The sequence below is a fragment of the Pseudophryne corroboree genome, chromosome 3 (assembly GCF_028390025.1).
Source record: "Pseudophryne corroboree isolate aPseCor3 chromosome 3, aPseCor3.hap2, whole genome shotgun sequence".
Lineage (NCBI taxonomy): Eukaryota > Metazoa > Chordata > Amphibia > Anura > Myobatrachidae > Pseudophryne > Pseudophryne corroboree.
The window spans coordinates 167698849-167718745 of NC_086446.1; the positions used below are offsets into that span (position 1 = coordinate 167698849).

The 19897-nt window shown below is 46.1% G+C and overlaps 1 protein-coding gene across 3 annotated transcripts in view; it reads left to right on the forward strand.

Annotated features, from left to right (window-relative positions):
* SMTNL1 (smoothelin like 1) overlaps positions 1 to 15410 on the forward strand; it is a 173403-nt gene extending 157993 nt beyond the window's left edge. For all 3 annotated transcript variants that reach the window (XM_063958574.1, XM_063958572.1, XM_063958571.1), the window contains one exon: positions 15227 to 15410. The gene's annotated coding sequence lies outside the window, so the exon portion shown is untranslated. The remainder of the gene's footprint in view (positions 1 to 15226) is intronic.
* Positions 15411 to 19897: the final 4487 nt, after the last annotated feature.

Sequence of the window (19897 nt, forward strand, 5' to 3'; positions counted from 1 at the left end):
TGACCTGCCATCTGTCCGCGACCTTTACAGAGGAGCAGCGTATCCACAGAGTCACAGTGCGGGGAGGGTGGCGGATGCCTGCTTCCTTGAGACAGAGGAGCTTCTCTCCCAGGCACTTCCCATGCTGTTTAAGAGCTGGCTGGGTGCAGCACTCTTCTCTTCTGCCCCGATAGTCACAGGTAGGCAGAGCCTGCAGTTGTAAGCTGTACAGTGGGGGTCATTCCGACCCGTTCGCACGCTGCTGTTTTTCGCAGCGGTGTGAACGGGTCGGTCCTGCGCATGCACGGCGGCCGCTATGCGCAGGTGCATTGTTGCCCAGCGACAAGGAGAGCGAAGAAAGCAATTGCTTCTGTGATCGCAAGAAGATTGCCAGGAGGAAGGCGTTTTCTGGGAGTGGTGCGGCGTACGCAGGCGTGTCCAGGTGTTTGGAGGGTGGATGTCTGAGGTAAATTCCAGGACCTGCAACGCTGGATTCCTCGTACAGGGTAAGTAACTCTTACCCTGGTCTTATTCTACACAAAACTTTTTTTGCATAGCAGGGCTGCACAAGCAATTGCAGCCTTGCTATGCAAAAATACACTCCCCCATAGGTGGCATCTAGTTGATCGCATGGGCTGCAAAAAGTTGCAGCGTGCGATCAACTCGGAATGACCCCTAGTGTGTGTGGTGCATGTGGGGGGTGCCGAGGTTCTTCATTATTAAATGTTAGCAGCAGCATGTGTGTATATGTGTGTTTAAGCGAAAGATGTGTGTGGGTTATTTCTTTATTATTTCTTTCATTTATTTTTACCAACATTGGCACTTATCTTGATACGGATGGCATAATACATACAAGTCTGGATGTGGTTATTTTAAAAGGCTGAACACAGGCCCTTATTCAGCATGGGTTGAATATGCAATGTGATCACACTAAGCCAAAATCGGGGAAAGTGCCCACGCGCAGGGTCCGTTCTGTGCGCAGGCCGGCAAATGCGATCGCATTGTTGCGAAAGCCTCTGCCTGATTGCCTGATGCGGCGTTGCAGGCACATGGTGTCGGAAATGGGGGCTGATCTGGGCCTTTTTCGGGGTGCCGCTGCTACAACGAAAATGGTGGTGGCCCTCCTGCTTCGCAACAAGACTGCACTGCCAGGGGGGCTTCCCTTATTCAGCGATGCGATCGCAATTATATTAGTATGCTGGGCAGACCCCAGCATACGAGTGACTGCAGTTGCAGTTTTACTATTTTAACAAAACTGGAACTGAAGCGGAATAAGGCCCACTGTGTGTAAATGTGACAGCTACTTGTGTGGTTATTGTAGGAAGTAAGGCTGCCTGTGGCCCTAGCCCTTCAGCTGTACTGGGGACTATAAATTGTGAAAAACATCTGTCTATCTATACGCAGTATAGAAATGGTGGCATTCAAGGATTTTTGCTCACTCAAAATGAAGACTCAGGCGCCCACAGGCTACTCAACGTTTTGGTTTATAATAACCTACATCAGGGTGTATATAGATATATATATATATATATATATATATATATATATATATAGAGAGAGAGAGAGAGAGAGAGAGAGAGAGAGAGAGAGATTTGGGTATGCAGGCACTCACCAGTAAATTCCAACAGGTATTTATTAATAACTCACAGAGACATAAAGACGGTGTGTCGACGTTTCGGTCATCACGTGACCTTCTTCAGGACATCATACAGGGACATCAGGAAGACAACTGTCCAGTGCATCACCATTCACCATATGTCACACAGGCTTCCCTTAAATAGCAGAGACAGGTCCAAGCCACACCCAACCAGTAATTGCCACAGGAAGTGCCACAAAGGGCACTAATTTCTGCACACAAACAACTGTCTTAACAAGGACATAAAGCCTATATGGGCAATAGTGCTATAATGTGACTCAAATCCTAATATCTCTACCTAGAACGTCACAAATAAATCAAAAACCAGCAAAACACGGCCGCAACCGGAAGTGCCATGCGTTCCACTGTCAGTGGAACGCATCATGACCGGAACCGGAAATGACGGCCGGGACCGGAAGTGGCGTGATACGCGTCAGAAAGAGCTCATCGTTATGTTAAAAAACAAGTGGGAGGTGGTATACACAGAGTAAGCCACACTCCGCCCCCCTGGCAGACATATCACCATGGTAACCAACCACTATAAATGTATATATGGAAGTAATGAATGCTTACTTACTCTATCACAAAGATATATAGTAAATGTAACCATTAGTCTAGCCAGGCGATTATTGTGGGAGTGTCAAGTGCTGTAGCCTCACCCATAAAAGGGAAAAGCCTGAGGACAAACACCACATAAAACAAATACTTACAAAAATACCAGGAACTGCTTGTACGGAGCAGACAAAGTCTGACCCCCATCAAACAGCTCCCAATACAACAAATAAACTATCATAACAAAAAATTAATCCTAACAATTAACTGAAAAAATAAAAAATATAGAATGTATATCGTACATTCCACAGATTGGAATTCCTCGGGGCCCTACCTACCCCTAACGAAGAAAAATATTATATGGATTGTGTTCGTTTAAACCACGAGGGAACAAAGTGTCCAATTGGTAAATCCAACGTGATTCACACTGACGCAGGCATGGGAATAAAGTCAATCAGCATACACTTCAGGCTTGAAACTGAGTGGCCCATTGTTAGAAAGTGCTTAGCCACTGGCTTATCCGTCTCTTTTGTGGCCAGTGCTGTACGGATGGAGTAACGATGATTTGCCATCCTATCCCGAAAGCAACGGGATGTCATACCGACATAATATAGGCCACATGGGCAGATGATTATATATATTACATAGTCCATTTTACAATGGAGTCGATGTCGGATGTTGATTCTTTTCCCACTATGTGGATGCGTGAAGTATGTCCCGGTCTGTAAGGATCTGCATGTGGTGCAGTCTGGACACCTGAAGCAACCCTTCCGTCTAGTGGGTAGCCAACATGCAAGGGCTCCACTCGGTTGCACAGTAGGTCTCATCAGTAAATGGTTCAAGTTTGGCCCCCGTCGGTAAGCACACATAGGTGGTTGTGCACTTAGAGCCTTGAAAGCAGGATCCGTAGAGATGATCGGCCAATGCCGCCTAATGGTCTTCTCCGAATAGATAGATTTAGTATCATATGTATAAGTAAAGATCATTCTACCTGCATTCTTGTTTGTTCGTGAGTTATCAACCTGTTGTGCATATTTGTTTTTAGCCCTGGTGAGGCATCTGCAGATAGTCTTACGTGAATAGCCTCTTTCAATGAACCTCTCTGTCATATCTTGAATCTGTGCCTCCGTATTGATGGGAGATGTGTTGTAGCGTAATATCCGTATAAACTGCAAAATCGGCAAGCTGTCCTTAAGTCTATTGGGGTGGTGGCTGCGAGCGTGTAACAATGTATTCCGATCTGTCTCTTTTCGATAGAGAGTAGATATCAACCGGTTATTTTCAAAAGAAATGGTTACATCTAGAAAAAGTGAGGATTGACTAATCTGATATGTAAACCGTATCGGGCTAGGTAGTGCATTCAGATACTCAACCATTGCCTTGAACTCAGTCTCGGTGTCACCCCAAACAAAAAATAAATCGTCAATATATCTCCCAAAATATAGTATTTTATCCCCATACTTTGGTAGTATGAATGTATTCTCATACTGTTGCATGTAAAGATTTGCATAGGCGGGCGCCAGGTTAGACCCCATGGCTGTCCCCGCTACTTGCATAAAGTAATCTTTACCATAAAGAAAATAATTGTTGGTCGAGACCAGCCTAGCCAAATCTACAAGAAACTCAGTGGGAGGACCAGTATGTGGACTTGAAATCAATGCTAGCTTCATAGCTTCCAGACCCTCATTGTGCGATATAACCATATATAATGACTGTACGTCCATAGATGCTAGCCATACATTAGCGGGCAAAACACCCAAAGATTTAATCTTGTCCAGGAAATCTGGAGTATCACGTATGTAGCTATGCATCCGCTGGACGTATGGCTGTAAGAGCTTGTCCAAGAACACTGCTACTGGCTGAAGAGTCGAACCCCTGGCCGAAATAATGGGGCGGCCAGGTGGGTCAACCAGTGTCTTGTGGATCTTGGGAAGTGTGTATAATATGGGGCACACGGGGTGTTCAACTTTCAAATAAGCACTAATGCTGTCATCTAACCAACCGTGCTGTGCACCCAAATCTATAACAGAATCCACCAATTTTTGAACCCTGACAACAGGGCTAGCATGCAGTTTATGATAGGTATTAGTATCGGCTAATTGGCGGCGGATTTCACGATCATAAGCGTGCCAGTCCTGGACGACAATGGCCCTGCCCTTGTCCGCCTTTCTAATCACCAAACTATCATTATGCATTAGATCACGCAAAGCCTTCTGTTGTGAAGCCGTTAGATTGTCATAGCTAGGCTCACTATTTATGGTAGACATATCATGTTCAATCAATCTCAAAAAAGATTTAATACTAGCATTAGAGGTTTGAGGGTCAAAAGAACTGGGTTTGTTGAGATTAAATTCGGTATTAGGAACAGATTCCTTATCAGCAAAAAATTCTCTCAATCTGAGTTTTCTACCGAACTTATACTGATCTACTGACCAACTGAAACTATTGTGGTTAATTCTAGGCACAAAGGACAAACCAAGTGATAACAGTTCCATTTCATCAGACGTAAGTATGTGACTGGAGAGGTTAAATACTGCCGTATCTAACGTTTGCCCCTCCCTCTTCTTCTTGAATTTGCCCCTCCGCGTTGGGTACCTGACCCGCGATTTCGGGACGGATTGGCGGTATTCCTGGTTGTACGCCCTAAAGAAGATGGGGTAGGCACTGAACCACTTGGGGGACGATTATCAACAAATTCACTGTCTGAATTAGACTGAGAAGTGGAAGTGTCATCAGTATATGTTGTCCTAGATCTAGGATGAGGATTATATCTCCGCTGAGGGAAATTCCTAGTTTCTCCTCTAAGCCATCTATATACCTGATTTTTAGTATAATCAGAGTTTACTACAGTAAGTTTTTTCCGTTTAAAAGCCACCAATTCTTGCTGGTAAGTGTTGATCTGGTCACCCAAATTGCTCAGCCAATCCTTGGTCTTATCACCGGATAATGTAGTTAAGTGTAAGGTGTTAAAAGCGGTAATATCCTGGCGTACCTGTTTAAGCTCAGTGCCCACCTCTTCAATGACCAGAAAGATGAGATCAAGTGAGCACTTGTTTAAAACACCGCACCATTTGGTGCAAAATGTTAAGTTGTTCCTACCAATAGTGGGTACGTTATGTACGCGAAACCCCCTTGGGATTTTTTTATTTCTATAATAATCTGATAGAAATTGTCCGTGAAGGGTTAAATCCACTTCACGTCGTCGTGAAATAAATCAAATGGTGTCTCATCTGGGAGTTTGGAAAATTCGGTGTGATCAAATAGGACTTTTTCTGCGTCGTCATCGGTCAGTGAGATCAAAGTACTATGAGCAATTTGAAAAATTGCTTCATCAGCAATCTGCATGGTATCCGTGGACATGACCGGGCAAAGATGGAGGACCAGACCAAACACAGAGCTTCTAATATGTGGTAAAGCACACAATTACACCAATATAAAATTGACATCAAAATTAGCAGAGATAGCAAGGAAATAGCAAACAATGTAATACCCAAAAAATGGTGAGGCGACACTCGATACAATGCCAAGGCAAGGTCAGAGAAACCAAATGCATTTAGGGCCCGAGGAATCCCCAAAAAATATATGTTTAAAAACAAGTTACATATTTAAAATTAATATTTTCTACACTTTTTCTTAAAAAGATCCACAACTCTTAGATGTAGTTAACGGGTGGAACAAGTGAATAGGTGTCCATCAGACATAGGCCTTCCAATGGAAGTATCTTTTTCCATTCCATTGGAAGGAATCTGTTCCTAATTCCGAATTTAATCTCAACAAACCCAGTTCTTTTGACCCTCAAACCTCTAATGCTAGTATTAAATCTTTTTTGAGATTGATTGAACATGATATGTCTACCATAAATAGTGAGCCTAGCTATGACAATCTAACGGCTTCACAACGGAAGGCTTTGCGTGATCTAATGCATAATGATAGTTTGGTGATTAGAAAGGCGGACAAGGGCGGGGCCATTGTCATCCAGGACTGGCACACTTATGATCGTGAAATCCACCGCCAATTAGCTGATACTAATACCTATCATAAACTGCATGCTAGCCCTGTTGTCAGGGTTCAAAAATTGGTGGATTCTGTTATAGATTTGGGTGCACAGCATGGTTGGTTAGATGACAGCATTAGTGCTTATTTGAAAGTTGAACACCCCGTGTGCCCCATATTATACACACTTCCCAAGATCCACAAGACACTGGTTGACCCACCTGGCCGCCCCATTATTTCGGCCAGGGGTTCGACTCTTCAGCCAGTAGCAGTGTTCTTGGACAAGCTCTTACAGCCATACGTCCAGCGGATGCATAGCTACATACGTGATACTCCAGATTTCCTGGACAAGATTAAATCTTTGGGTGTTTTGCCCGCTAATGTATGGCTAGCATCTATGGACGTACAGTCATTATATATGGTTATACCGCACAATGAGGGTCTGGAAGCTATGAAGCTAGCATTGATTTCAAGTCCACATACTGGTCCTCCCACTGAGTTTCTTGTAGATATGGCTAGGCTGGTCTTGACCAACAATTATTTTCTTTATGGTAAAGATTATTTTATGCAAGTAGCGGGGACAGCCATGGGGTCTAACCTGGCGCCCGCCTATGCAAATCTTTACATGCAACAGTATGAGAATACATTCATACTACCAAAGTATGGGGATAAAATACTATATTTTGGGAGATATATTGACGATTTATTTTTTGTTTGGGGTGACACCGAGACTGAGTTCAAGGCAATGGTTGAGTATCTGAATGCACTACCTAGCCCAATACGGTTTACATATCAGATTAGTCAATCTTCACTCAATTTTCTAGATGTAACCATTTCTTTCGAAAATAACCGATTGATATCTACTCTCTATCGAAAAGAGACAGATCGGAATACATTGTTACACACTCACAGCCACCACCCCTATAGACTTAAGGACAGCTTGCCGATTTCGCAGTTTATACGGATATTACGCTACAACACATCTCCCATCAATACGGAGGCACAGATTCAAGATATGACAGAGAGGTTCATTGAAAGAGGCTATTCACGTAAGACTATCTGCAGATGCCTCACCAGGGCTAGAAACAAATATGCACAACAGGTTGATAACTCACGAACAAACAAGAATGCAGGTAGAATGACCTTTACTTCTACATATGATACTAAATCTATCTATTCGGAGAAGACCATTAGGCGGCATTGGCCGATCATCTCTACGGATCCTGCTTTCAAGGCTCTAAGTGCACAACCACCTATGTGTGCTTACCGACGGGGGCCAAACTTGAACCAATTACCGATTAGACCTTCTGTGCAACCGAGTGGAGCCCTTGCATGTTGGCTACCCACTAGACGGAAGGGTTGCTTCAGGTGTCCAGACTGCACCACATGCAGATCCTTACAGACCGGGACATACTTCACGCATCCACATAGTGGGAAAAGAATCAACATCCGACATCGACTCTATTGTAAAATGGACTATGTAATATATATAATCATCTGCCCATGTGGCCTATATTATGTCGGTATGACATCCCGTTGCTTTCGGGATAGGATGGCAAATCATCGTTACTCCATCCGTACAGCACTGGCCACAAAAGAGACGGATAAGCCAGTGGCTAAGCACTTTCTAACAATGGCCCACTCAATTTCAAGCCTGAATTGTATGCTGATTGACTTTATTCCCATGCCTCTACGCGGTGGTGACCGTGATAAATTGCTGCGTCAGCGTGAATCACGTTGGATTTACCAATTGGACACTTTGTTCCCTCGTGGTTTAAACGAACACAATCCATATAATATTTTTCTTCGTTAGGGGTAGGTAGGGCCCCGAGGAATTCCAATCTGTGGAATGTACGATATACATTCTATATTTCTCTAACGTCCTAAGTGGATGCTGGGGACTCCGTAAGGACCATGGGGATTAGCGGCTCCGCAGGAGACTGGGCACAACTATAAAGAAAGCTTTTAGACTACTGGTGTGCACTGGCTCCTCCCACTAAGACCCTCCTCCAGACCTCAGTTAGATTCTTGTGCCCGGCTGAGCTGGATGCACACTAGGGGCTCTCCTGAGCACCTAGAAAGAAAGTATATTTAGGTTTTTTATTTTCAGTGAGATCTGCTGGCAACAGACTTACTGCAGCGAGGGACTAAGGGGAGAAGAAGCGAACCTACCTAACAGGTGGTAGTTTGGGCTTCTTAGGCTACTGGACACCATTAGCTCCAGAGGGATCGACCGCAGGACCCGACCTTGGTGTTCGTTCCCGGAGCCGCGCCGCCGTCCCCCTTACAGAGCCAGAAGCACGAAGCAGGTCCGGAAAATCGGCGGCAGAAGACTTCGGTCTTCACCAAGGTAGCGCACAGCACTGCAGCTGTGCGCCATTGCTCCTCATGTACACCTCACACTTCGGTCACTGATGGGTGCAGGGCGCTGGGGGGGGGGGGGGGGGGGGGCGCCCTGAGGGCAATAAATAACACCTTGGCTGGCAAAATATACATCATATATAGTCCTAGAGGCTATATAGATGTAAAATTACCCCTGCCAGTATTACAGAAAAAGCGGGAGAAAGTCCGCCGAAAAGGGGGCGGGGCTTCTCCCTCAGCACACTGGCGCCATTTTTCCCTCACAGTTCCGCTGGAAGGAAGCTCCCTGGCTCTCCCCTGCAGTCTGAATACTACAGAAGGGTAAAAAAGAGAGGGGGGGCACTAATTTTAGGCGCAATATAGATATTATAAGCAGCTATAGGGAAAACACTCATTGATAGTGGGATCCCAGTGTTATATAGCGCTCTGGTGTGTGCTGGCATACTCTCTCTCTGTCTCTCCAAAGGGCTTTGTGGGGTCCTGTCCTCTGTCAGAGCATTCCCTGTGTGTTTGCGGTGTGTTGGTACGGCTGTGTCGACATGTTTGATGAGGAGGCTTATGTGGAGGCGGAGCAGATGCCTGTAAATGTGATGTCACCCCCTGCGGGGTCGACACCTGAGTGGATGGTGCTGTGGAAGGAAGTACGTGATAGTGTCGACTCCTTACATAAAAGGTTCGACGACATACCAAATGTGGGACAGCCGGCTTCTCAGCCTGTGCCTGCCCAAGCGTCTCAAAAACCATCAGGGGCTCTGAAACGCCCGCTACCTCAGATGGTTGACACAGATGTCGACACGGATACTGACTCCAGTGTCGACGACGATGAGACTAATGTAACTTCCAGTAGGGCCACACGTTACATGATTGAGGCAATGAAAAATGTGTTGCACATTTCTGATGTTACCCCCGGTACCACAAAAAAGGGTATAATGTTTGGAGAGAAAAAACTACCATTAGCTTTTCCTCTATCTGAAGAATTAAATGAAGTGTGTGAAGAAGCGTGGGCTTCCCCTGATAAAAAGCTGGTAATTTCTAAGAGGTTACTAATGGCGTACCCTTTCCCGCCAGAGGATAGGTCACGCTGGGAAATATCCCCTAGGGTGGATAAAGCGCTCACACGCTTGTCCAAGAAGGTGGCACTACCGTCTCCGGATACGGCCGCCCTGAAGGAATCTGCTGATAGAAAACAGGAGGCTATCCTGAAATCTATATATACACACACAGCTGTTATACTGAGACCGGCTATAGCTTCAGCCTGGATGTGCAGTGCTGCTGCTGCGTGGTCAGATTCCCTGTCAGAAAATATAGATACCCTAGACAGGGACACTATTTTGCTAAACGTAGAGCATATAAAAGACGCACTTTTATACATGATGGATGCTCAGAGGGATATTTGCCGGCTGGCATCCAAAATTAGTGCAATGTCCATTTCTGCCAGGAGAGGGTTATGGACTCGGCAGTGGACAGGTGGTGCAGATTCCAAACGACACATGGAAGTTCTGCCTTATAAGGGTGAGGAATTATTCGGGGATGGTCTCTCGGACCTCGTTTCCACAGCAACAGCTGGGAAGTCTACATTTTTACCCCATGTTCCATCACAACCAAAGAAAGCACCGTATTATCAGGTACAGTCCTTTCGGCCCAATAGGGGCAAGCGGGTTAAAGGCGCGTCCTTTCTGCCCAGAGGCAGAGGTAGAGGGAAAAAGCTGCAGCATACAGCCAGTTCCCAGGAGCAAAGGTCCTCCCCCGCTTCCTCTAAGTCCACAGCATGACGCTGGGGCTCCACAGGCGGAGCCAGGTGCGGTGGGGGCCCGTCTCAAACATTTCAGCAATCAGTGGGCTCGCTCACGGGTGGATCCCTGGATCCTTCAAGTAGTATCTCAGGGGTACTAACTGGAATTCGAGACGTCTCCCCCCCGCCGTTTCCTCAAATCTGCCTTGCCAACCACTCCGTCAGGCAGGGAGGCAGTGTTACAGGCAATTCAAAAGCTGTATTCACAACAAGTGATAGTAAAGGTGCCCCTACTTCAACAAGGAAGGGGTTGCTATTCCACAATGTTTGTGGTACCGAAACCGGACGGTTCGGTGAGACCCATTTTAAATTTGAAATCCTTGAACACATATATAAAAAAATTCAAGTTCAAGATGGAATCGCTCAGGGCGGTTATTGCAAGCCTGGACGAGGGAGATTACATGGTATCGCTGGACATCAAGGATGTTTACCTGCATGTCCCCATTTACCATCCTCACCAGGAGTACCTCAGGTTTGTGGTACAAGATTGTCATTACCAATTCCAGACGTTGCCGTTCGGTCTCTCCACGGCTCCGAGGGTCTTTACCAAGGTAATGGCGGAAATGATGATACTCCTTCGAAGGAAGGGAGTTTTAATTATCCCGTACTTGGAGGATCTCCTGATAAAGGCGAGGTCCAGAGAGCAGTTGTTGGTAGGGGTAGCACTATCTCGGGAAGTGCTACAACAGCACGGCTGGATTCTAAACATTCCAAAGTCACAGCTGGTCCCTACGACACGCCTGCAGTTCCTAGGGATGGTTCTGGACACAGAACAGAGAAAAGTGTTTCTCCCGGAGGAAAAGGCCAAGGAGCTGTCATCTCTAGTCAGAGGCCTCCTAAAACCAAAACAGGTGTCAGTGCATCATTGCACGCGGATCCTGGGAAAAATGGTAGCTTCCTACGAAGCGATTCTATTCGGCAGGTTTCATGCAAGAACCTTTCAGTGGGACCTGTTGGACAAGTGGTCCGGATCGCATCTTCAGATGCATCGTCTGATAACCCTGTCTCCGAGGACAAGGGTGTCTCTGCTGTGGTGGCTGCAGAGTGCTCATCTTCAGGAGGACCGCAGATTCGGCATACAGGACTGGGTCCTGGTGACCACGGATGCCAGCCTTCGAGGCTGGGGAGCAGTCACACAGGGAAGAAACTTCCAAGGACTATGGTCAAGTCAGGAGACTTCCCTGCACATAAATATTCTGGAACTAAGGGCCATTTACAATGCCCTAAGTCAGGCAAAACCCCTGCTTCAAAACCAGCCGGTACTGATCCAGTCAGACAACATCACGGCGGTCGCCCATGTAAATCGACAGGGCGGCACGAGAAGCAGGACGGCGATGGCAGAAGCCACAAGGATTCTCTGATGGGCGGAAAATCACGTGTTAGCACTGTCAGCAGTGTTCATTCCGGGAGTGGACAACTGGGAAGCAGACTTCCTCAGCAGGCACGACCTCCACCCGGGAGAGTGGGGACTTCATCCAGAAGTCTTTCAAATGATTGTAAACCAGTGGGAAAAACCACAGGTGGACATGATGGCGTCCCGCCTAAACAAAAAGCTAGAAAAATATTGCGCCAGGTCGAGAGACCCGCAGGCGATAGCTGTGGACGCTCTGGTAACACCGTGGGTGTACCGATCGGTTTATGTGTTCCCTCCTCTTCCTCTCATACCAAAGGTACTGAGGATAATAAGGAGAAGAGGAGTAAGAACTATACTCATTGTTCCGGATTGGCCAAGAAGAGCGTGGTATCCGGAACTTCAAGAAATGATGTCAGAGGACCCATGGCCTCTACCGCTCAGACAGGACCTGCTGCAGCAGGGGCCCTGTCTGTTCCAAGACTTACCGCGGCTGCGTTTGACGGCATGGCGGTTGAACACCGGATCCTGAAGGAAAAGGGCATTCCGGAGGAAGTCATTCCTACGCTGATAAAAGCTAGGAAAGAAGTAACCGCAAACCATTATCACCGCATATGGCGAAAATATGTTGCGTGGTGTGAGGCCAGGAAGGCTCCAACGGAAGAATTTCAGCTGGGCCGATTCCTGCACTTCCTACAGTCAGGGGTGACTATGGGCCTTAAATTGGGTTCCATTAAGGTCCAGATTTCGGCTCTATCGATTTTCTTCCAGAGAGAATTGGCTTCACTACCTGAAGTTCAGACTTTTGTTAAGGGAGTGCTGCATATTCAGCCCCCTTTTGTGCCTCCAGTGGCACCTTGGGATCTCAACGTGGTGTTGGATTTCCTAAAGTCACATTGGTTTGAGCCACTGAAAACCGTGGATTTGAAATATCTCACGTGGAAAGTGGTCATGTTATTGGCCTTGGCTTCGGCCAGGCGTGTTTCAGAATTGGCGGCTTTGTCATGTAAAAGCCCTTATCTGATTTTCCATATGGATAGGGCAGAATTGAGAACTCGTCCCCAGTTTCTCCCCAAAGTGGTATCAGCTTTTCATCTGAACCAACCTATCGTGGTGCCTGCGGCTACAAATGACTTGGAGGCTTCCAAGTTGTTGGATGTAGTCAGGGCCCTGAAAATCTTTGTTTCCAGGACTGCTGGAGTCAGGAAGACTGACTCGCTCTTTATCCTGTATGCGCCCAACAAGTTGGGTGCACCTGCTTCTAAGCAGACTATTGCTCGCTGGATCTGTAGTACGATTCAGCTTGCACATTCTGCGGCTGGACTGCCGCATCCTAAATCAGTGAAAGCCCATTCCACGAGGAAAGTGAGCTCTTCTTGGGCGGCTGCCCGAGGGGTCTCGGCTCTTCAACTTTGCCGAGCTGCAACTTGGTCAGGGGCAAACACGTTTGCAAAATTCTACAAATTTGATACCCTGGCTGAGGAGGACCTTGAGTTCTCTCATTCGGTGCTGCAGAGTCATCCGCACTCTCCCGCCCGTTTGGGAGCTTTGGTATAATCCCCATGGTCCTTACGGAGTCCCCAGCATCCACTTAGGACGTTAGAGAAAATAAGAATTTACTCACCGGTAATTCTATTTCTCGTAGTCCGTAGTGGATGCTGGGCGCCCATCCCAAGTGCGGATTGTCTGCAATACTTGTATATAGTTATTGCTTAACTAAAGGGTTATTGTTGAGCTATCTGTTGAGAGGCTCAGTTGTTATCATGCTGTTAACTGGGTATTGTATCACGAGTTATACGGTGTGATTGGTGTGGCTGGTATGAGTCTTACCCGGGATTCAAAATCCTTCCTAATTGTGTCAGCTCTTCCGGGCACAGTATCCTAACTGAGGTCTGGAGGAGGGTCTTAGTGGGAGGAGCCAGTGCACACCAGTAGTCTAAAAGCTTTCTTTATAGTTGTGCCCAGTCTCCTGCGGAGCCGCTAATCCCCATGGTCCTTACGGAGTCCCCAGCATCCACTACGGACTATGAGAAATAGAATTACCGGTGAGTAAATTCTTATTTTTTTATTTTTTATTTTTTCAGTTAATTGTTAGGATTAATTTTTTGTTATGATAGTTTATTTGTTGTGTTGGGAGCTGTTTGATGGGGGTCAGACTTTGTCTGCTCCGTACAAGCAGTTCCTGGTATTTTTGTAAGTATTTGTTTTATGTGGTGTTTGTCCTCAGGCTTTTCCCTTTTATGGGTGAGGCTACAGCACTTGACACTCCCACAATAATCGCCTGGCTAGACTAATGGTTACATTTACTATATATTTTTGTGATAGAGTAAGTAAGCATTCATTACTTCCATATATACATTGATAGTGGTTGGTTACCATGGTGATATGTCTGCCAGGGGGGCGGAGTGTGGCTTACTCTGTGTATACCACCTCCCACTTGTTTTTTAACATAACGATGAGCTCTTTCTGATGCGTATCACGTCACTTCCGGTCCCGGCCGTCATTTCTGGTTCCGGTCATGATGTGTTCCACTGACAGTGGAACGCATGGCACTTCCGGTCGCGGCCGTGTTTTGCTGGTTTTTGATTTATTTGTGACGTTCTAGGTAGAGATATTAGGATTTGAGTCACATTATAGCACTATTGCCCATATAGGCTTTATGTCCTTGTTAAGACAGTTGTTAGTGTGCAGAAATTAGTGCCCTTTGTGGCACTTCCTGTGGCAATTACTGGTTGGGTGTGGCTTGGGCCTGTCTCTGCTATTTAAGGGAAGCCTGTGTGACATATGGTGAATGGTGATGCACTGGACAGTTGTCTTCCTGATGTCCCTGTATGATGTCCTGAAGAAGGTCACGTGATGACCGAAACGTCGACACACCGTCTTTATGTCTCTGTGAGTTATTAATAAATACCTGTTGGAATTTACTGGTGAGTGCCTGCATACCCAAATTTCTATATACTGGCCTATAGGCCTTTGTGGAGCACCCCATCGTTGATCTTTTCAAGTCTGGAGTGTGGATTTTACCGTATTTATATATATATATATATATATATATATATATATATATATATATATATATATATATGCACTTGTAATTTATATTTATGGGGGAGCACCAACATTTATCTTGCCTCCGGCCAACTGGGATGAATTTACGGCACTGCACGGTAATGTACCGGAGGTAATTGGCTATCCCCTACTGTCTTCAGCTGTAAAAGGGGGTACACACGTTGCGATTCGGGCTCAGCGCGATGTGCATGCAGTCAGGATCTGAGCCAGCGCTAGCGACGCATGGAACCACGCATCGCTATCGCTATGGGGCACACACGCAGAGCAATGTGTGCTTAATTTCTAAGCAATCTAGTCAGATTGCTTAGAAATGAAGCAAAAATCACTACATGTGTACCCCCCTTAAGTCACTGTTTTCTTGTTTTGCTTATTTGTTTATGTACTCTTGAATTGGGCACTGAGGATCCCTTGTGGTAACATATAAATAAAGGATAATGATAATAATGATTTATGTGACAGCATCTAGTGATATAATCCTTTTTTTTTTGCACAGGTTTCATGAACAGGAAGCTTCATACAAACGGTCTCTTCAAAGTTGCAGAAGCAGTTTGCTAAGGTGGATGTCTGTCCCTTCTTATAGGAAGACACAAAGAAACAAACACATGCAGTAGAAAAGTGTTTGTTTTATCTGCGAAAAAAATAGCTTTATTTTTCAATAAAAATGTGTGATGGTTAAAGCAGTGTATATGGACATGGGACACATGGAACATGGTTGTGTACTGTTTCCTTCCTGAGTAGGTGGAATAAATAGCCTATACTTAGCATGGTAGGAAATAGAGACTGAGCATCACCATACCTCCCAACTGGCCCCATTTTCGCGGGACAGTCCCGTTTTTTTGTGACTGTCCCGCTGTCCCACCCGCGGGCCGCAGTGTCCCGCGGTGGGGGAGGGGCAGTTGGGAGGCTCCTGTCATCGTTGCTCTGCTTAGCAGAGCAGCGGTGAATAGATGCTGTGCGCCTGCGCACAGCGTCTATTCAGTGAAGGCAGGGTGAGCGCTGGTCACAGAGCGCTGGTCATGCCCCCTTTAGTGCTGAAAAACGGGGGCGTGACTCGCGATCGCGGTAGTGCCACGAGGCCATGCCCCCTTACGGTTAGGCCATGCCCCCTTTTCGGGCGCGCGCAGGAGTCCCTCTTTTTGAACCGAGAATGTTGGGAGGTATGCATCACTGTGCCACGGTACATCATCAGCCAGTGCAGATGTAGCCATGCTTATCTTTGCTGAAACGCGGCTTGCTGCATGGCATGTCGGGCCGTGACTATTCACAGCTGACAATAGCTCTATTAGGGGTCTATTTACTAAGCCTTGGATGGAGATAAAGTCGCTGGAGATAAAGTACCAGCCAATCTGCTCATAACTGCTATGCCACAGACTGTTATGAAAAATGACAGTTAGGAGCCGATTGGCTGGTACTTTATCTCCAGCGACTTTATCTCCATCCAGTGCTTAGTAAATAGATCCCTTTATTCCTAATGGAAAAACTGGAGCGATCGCCGACTGCGAATAGTCACAGACCGGTGTGCCATGCAGCTTGCCACATCGCAGCAAGATGAACATGGCTACCTAACACTCACTTATCATTCCACATAAACAGTTCACCAACCCAAGGCCTATTTTACTCTTTACCATTCATCAACCACTAGTCAGACACTATGGAAAATGGCACAGGATTATCAGAGTAAATTACCACTGTAGTTTTAGTGTCATTATGTCACCTATCCTGGCTCTTCTACACATGGTTTTTATGGTGAAGGATTATACAATATTGACTCATTCATTGCCTGTGTCCTCTACCACAGTTCTCCCACCGCTAATAAGCATCTCCTCATGGTCTAATTAAATGACAGTGTGCTTCATTCAGCACGGATTGCAATTATGACTGCACACTGATTGCAATCACAAATCTGTGAAGACCTTTAGCCAAACCCACAACTGCATCTTTAATTATACAACCCCTTCACAAATGTAGGGCCTAAGTGAGAGGCGATCGCACGGCAGCGATCGCACTCTGAAGCCCTTTGTGATGTGCGCAGGCGCACTGAGCATGCGCACCCAGTTGGATGAAACAGCATCTCACTGGTGCGATCTCCTCTGCTTCTGTCCGGACCGTTGCTGGGGCGGGTCGTGGAGGCTGCGTGACATCACACGCAAATGCTGTGACTCAAAACACGACGGGTAGTCACCTGTCAGCAGAGCTAGGCTACTCGGCGGGTGCAAAAGCATCGCCGCTGTGTGATGATTTTGCGCCTGTGCGGTCGGGGGGAGGTTGTAGGGCCTGTCATGTGGAGTGGACTAGCCCTGTGCTGGGTGTCCTCCCACATGTCAGAGAATCAGATCGTACGATCAGCTCTGAATCACCCCCATAGTCCACTCCTATTGCCCGCATAGCTACAAACGCAATATTGCATATATACACTCAAAATTACAAGAATAAACGCATCTCTTATACATTGATGTCAACACAAAATCATGCATATTCATTTATAAATGATTTGTAAATTAATAATGTAAGCTATTTTAAATATGGCGTTCAGAAATCATATTCCAGTAATGTGCTGGGATGATTTGCTTCTTGTCAGAATAATGTTTGCCATACAGTAAAGTTTTGCCATACATTATGTAAAATGTGTAATGTGCAAGTGCTTACAATAGTAATAAGCTACAATATACACAAAACTGTGCTAAAATAAGCTTACACATGACAACATACATACCTAAAGATAAGTGTTATTTTTGTGGAAAGCTAATTTATTTAATTTGGCATCAGAGGCATAACTATGGGTTTTGGAGCTCAAGGCAAGATTAGAAATTATGCACCCCAAACGCCCCCTCCCCACACACACACACACACACACAAATTGCCTATAAAGAAACTGTGTGCGCACGCCGGAAAAATGGGCATGGCCACATAGCAGAGGGGGCGTGATTAATCAAAATGGGGCGTGCCAACATGACACGCCACCTGCTTCATGTCACACTGGGAACATGAAGGGCAGGGCCGGATTAAGGTGGGCGGAGCAGGTACGATGCCCTAACCGGCAGCGCCCCCTTCTGCTGGGCCTGCCACGATGCCCAGGGCACATGCCCTGCTCGACGCCCCTTAGTTACGCCTCGGTTTGGCATGCAGCACACTAAACGGGTTGGGACTTTGAGTGACAGGCGTTTGGGATGCCGCTGGTCTCCAGATTGACGCCGGCATCCCGAGCTTTAGATTGCCGATGGGAGAGGGTGAGCACAACGAAGCCCCTTGCGGGCTCGGTGGCTCGCGCAGGTTTTTTTCCCACTCTATGGGTGTGGTGGACACCCATGAGTGGGAATAGTCCCTGTTAGTAGGCATGCCGACTGTAGGGCTTTCTATGGCTCGGGATTCCGGCGTCAGTATAGTCACATAACTACATCCCCACTAAACAGCATTACCTGCATCACTATGAACACCATCTGCTGCCTGTATTTTTGCTTAACCATCAGAACTTTTGCTGCTGCCGTTAGTACTTCCACAGTCTACGTAGCTCTCTAGCAGATGTGTTGTTGATGCATTTGCAATTTCAGCAATCTGTTTCACATATATTGCAATTGAAAAACACGCAACACACCATAGCAGAAATTGCATAGCCATCCCATTGGCCTGCCTCCACCACCACTCCTTTTTATTGTTGCTAAATGCGATCACTTCTGTATTTGCAGATACCATTGTGCGATCACGGAAACCAGACTTGGCACATGCATCTTGTTTATGGTTGTGTACGCATGCGCCATGTGCCGATAATCGCTCATTGCGTGATAATTCGCATTTGCCACTGATGCTGAAGGAGGCCCAGTGTTCATCTCCATCCAGCCACTTACTGTCTGCGTCCTCCTAATTATTATTGAACATTCAGTTTCAGCTCAGATCCTTTATAGAAAAAAACTGATTATTTAATGATGACCTTATGAATCAGCCTGTTAAAAAAGCAGTGACCTATTGTGGTGTGAAAGTGGGAAAGGAATTGAGGAACATACAAATGTGCATTTTTTTAAATGGCTGCAGAACAGAAGGAGGTCTATTGAGCGGTGGACCAATGAGAAGCTGCAATGTCTGTGGCAAAAGATCAGCGTCAAAAACTACAGGGTGTGTCGGTCATACTGTACTTGTCAGTGAAAGCTATTTTTATATAGCAGTGAGACTGGTTCTTCCTACTGCAGTTATGATGAGTATATTAAAACATCAGAAAAGTTTTAGCTGTAAATTAATAAAAAGGTAATCAGATAATGGGGGTAATTCAGTTGATCGTAGCAGCAAATTTGTTAGCAGGTGGGCAAAACCATGGGGGTAATTCAGAGCTGATCGCAGCATAAAATTTGTTATCAATTGGGTAAAGCCATGTGCACTGCAGGCGGGTCAGATATAACATGAGAGAGTTAAATTTGGGTGGGGTGTGTTCAAACTGAAATCTAAATTGCAGTGTAAAAATAAAGCAGACAGTATTTACCCTGCACAGAAACAAAATAACCCACCCAAATCTAACTCTCTCTGCACATGTTATATCTGCCCCCCCTGCAGTGCACATGGTTTTGCCCAACTGCTAACAAATTTGCTGCTGCGATCAACTCTGAATTACCCCCCATGTGCACTGCAGGTGTGGCAGATATAACATTTGCAGAGAGTTAGATTTGCGTGGGTTATTTTGTTTCTGTGGCTGTGCAGGGTAAATACTGGCTGCTTTATTTTTACACTGCAATTTAGATTTCAGTTTGAACACACCCCGCTCAAATCTAACTCTCTCTGCACATGTTATACCTGCCCCCCCCCCCACCTGCAGTGCACATGGTTTTGCCCAACTGCTAACAAATTTGCTGCTGCGATCAACTCTGAATTAGGCCAAATGTTCATGATATGTTCATTAAAATGCAGAAAATAAGAATTTACTCACCGGTAATTCTATTTCTCGTAGTCCGTAGTGGATGCTGGGTACTCCGTAAGGACCATGGGGAATAGACGGGCTCCGCAGGAGACTGGGCACTCTTAAAAGAAAGATTAGGTACTATATCTGGTGTGCACTGGCTCCTCCCTCTATGCCCCTCCTCCAGAGCTCAGTTAAGGAAACTGTGCCCGTAAGAGCTGACATTACTAGGAAAGGATTTGGAATCCAGGGTAAGACTCATACCAGCCACACCAATCACACTGT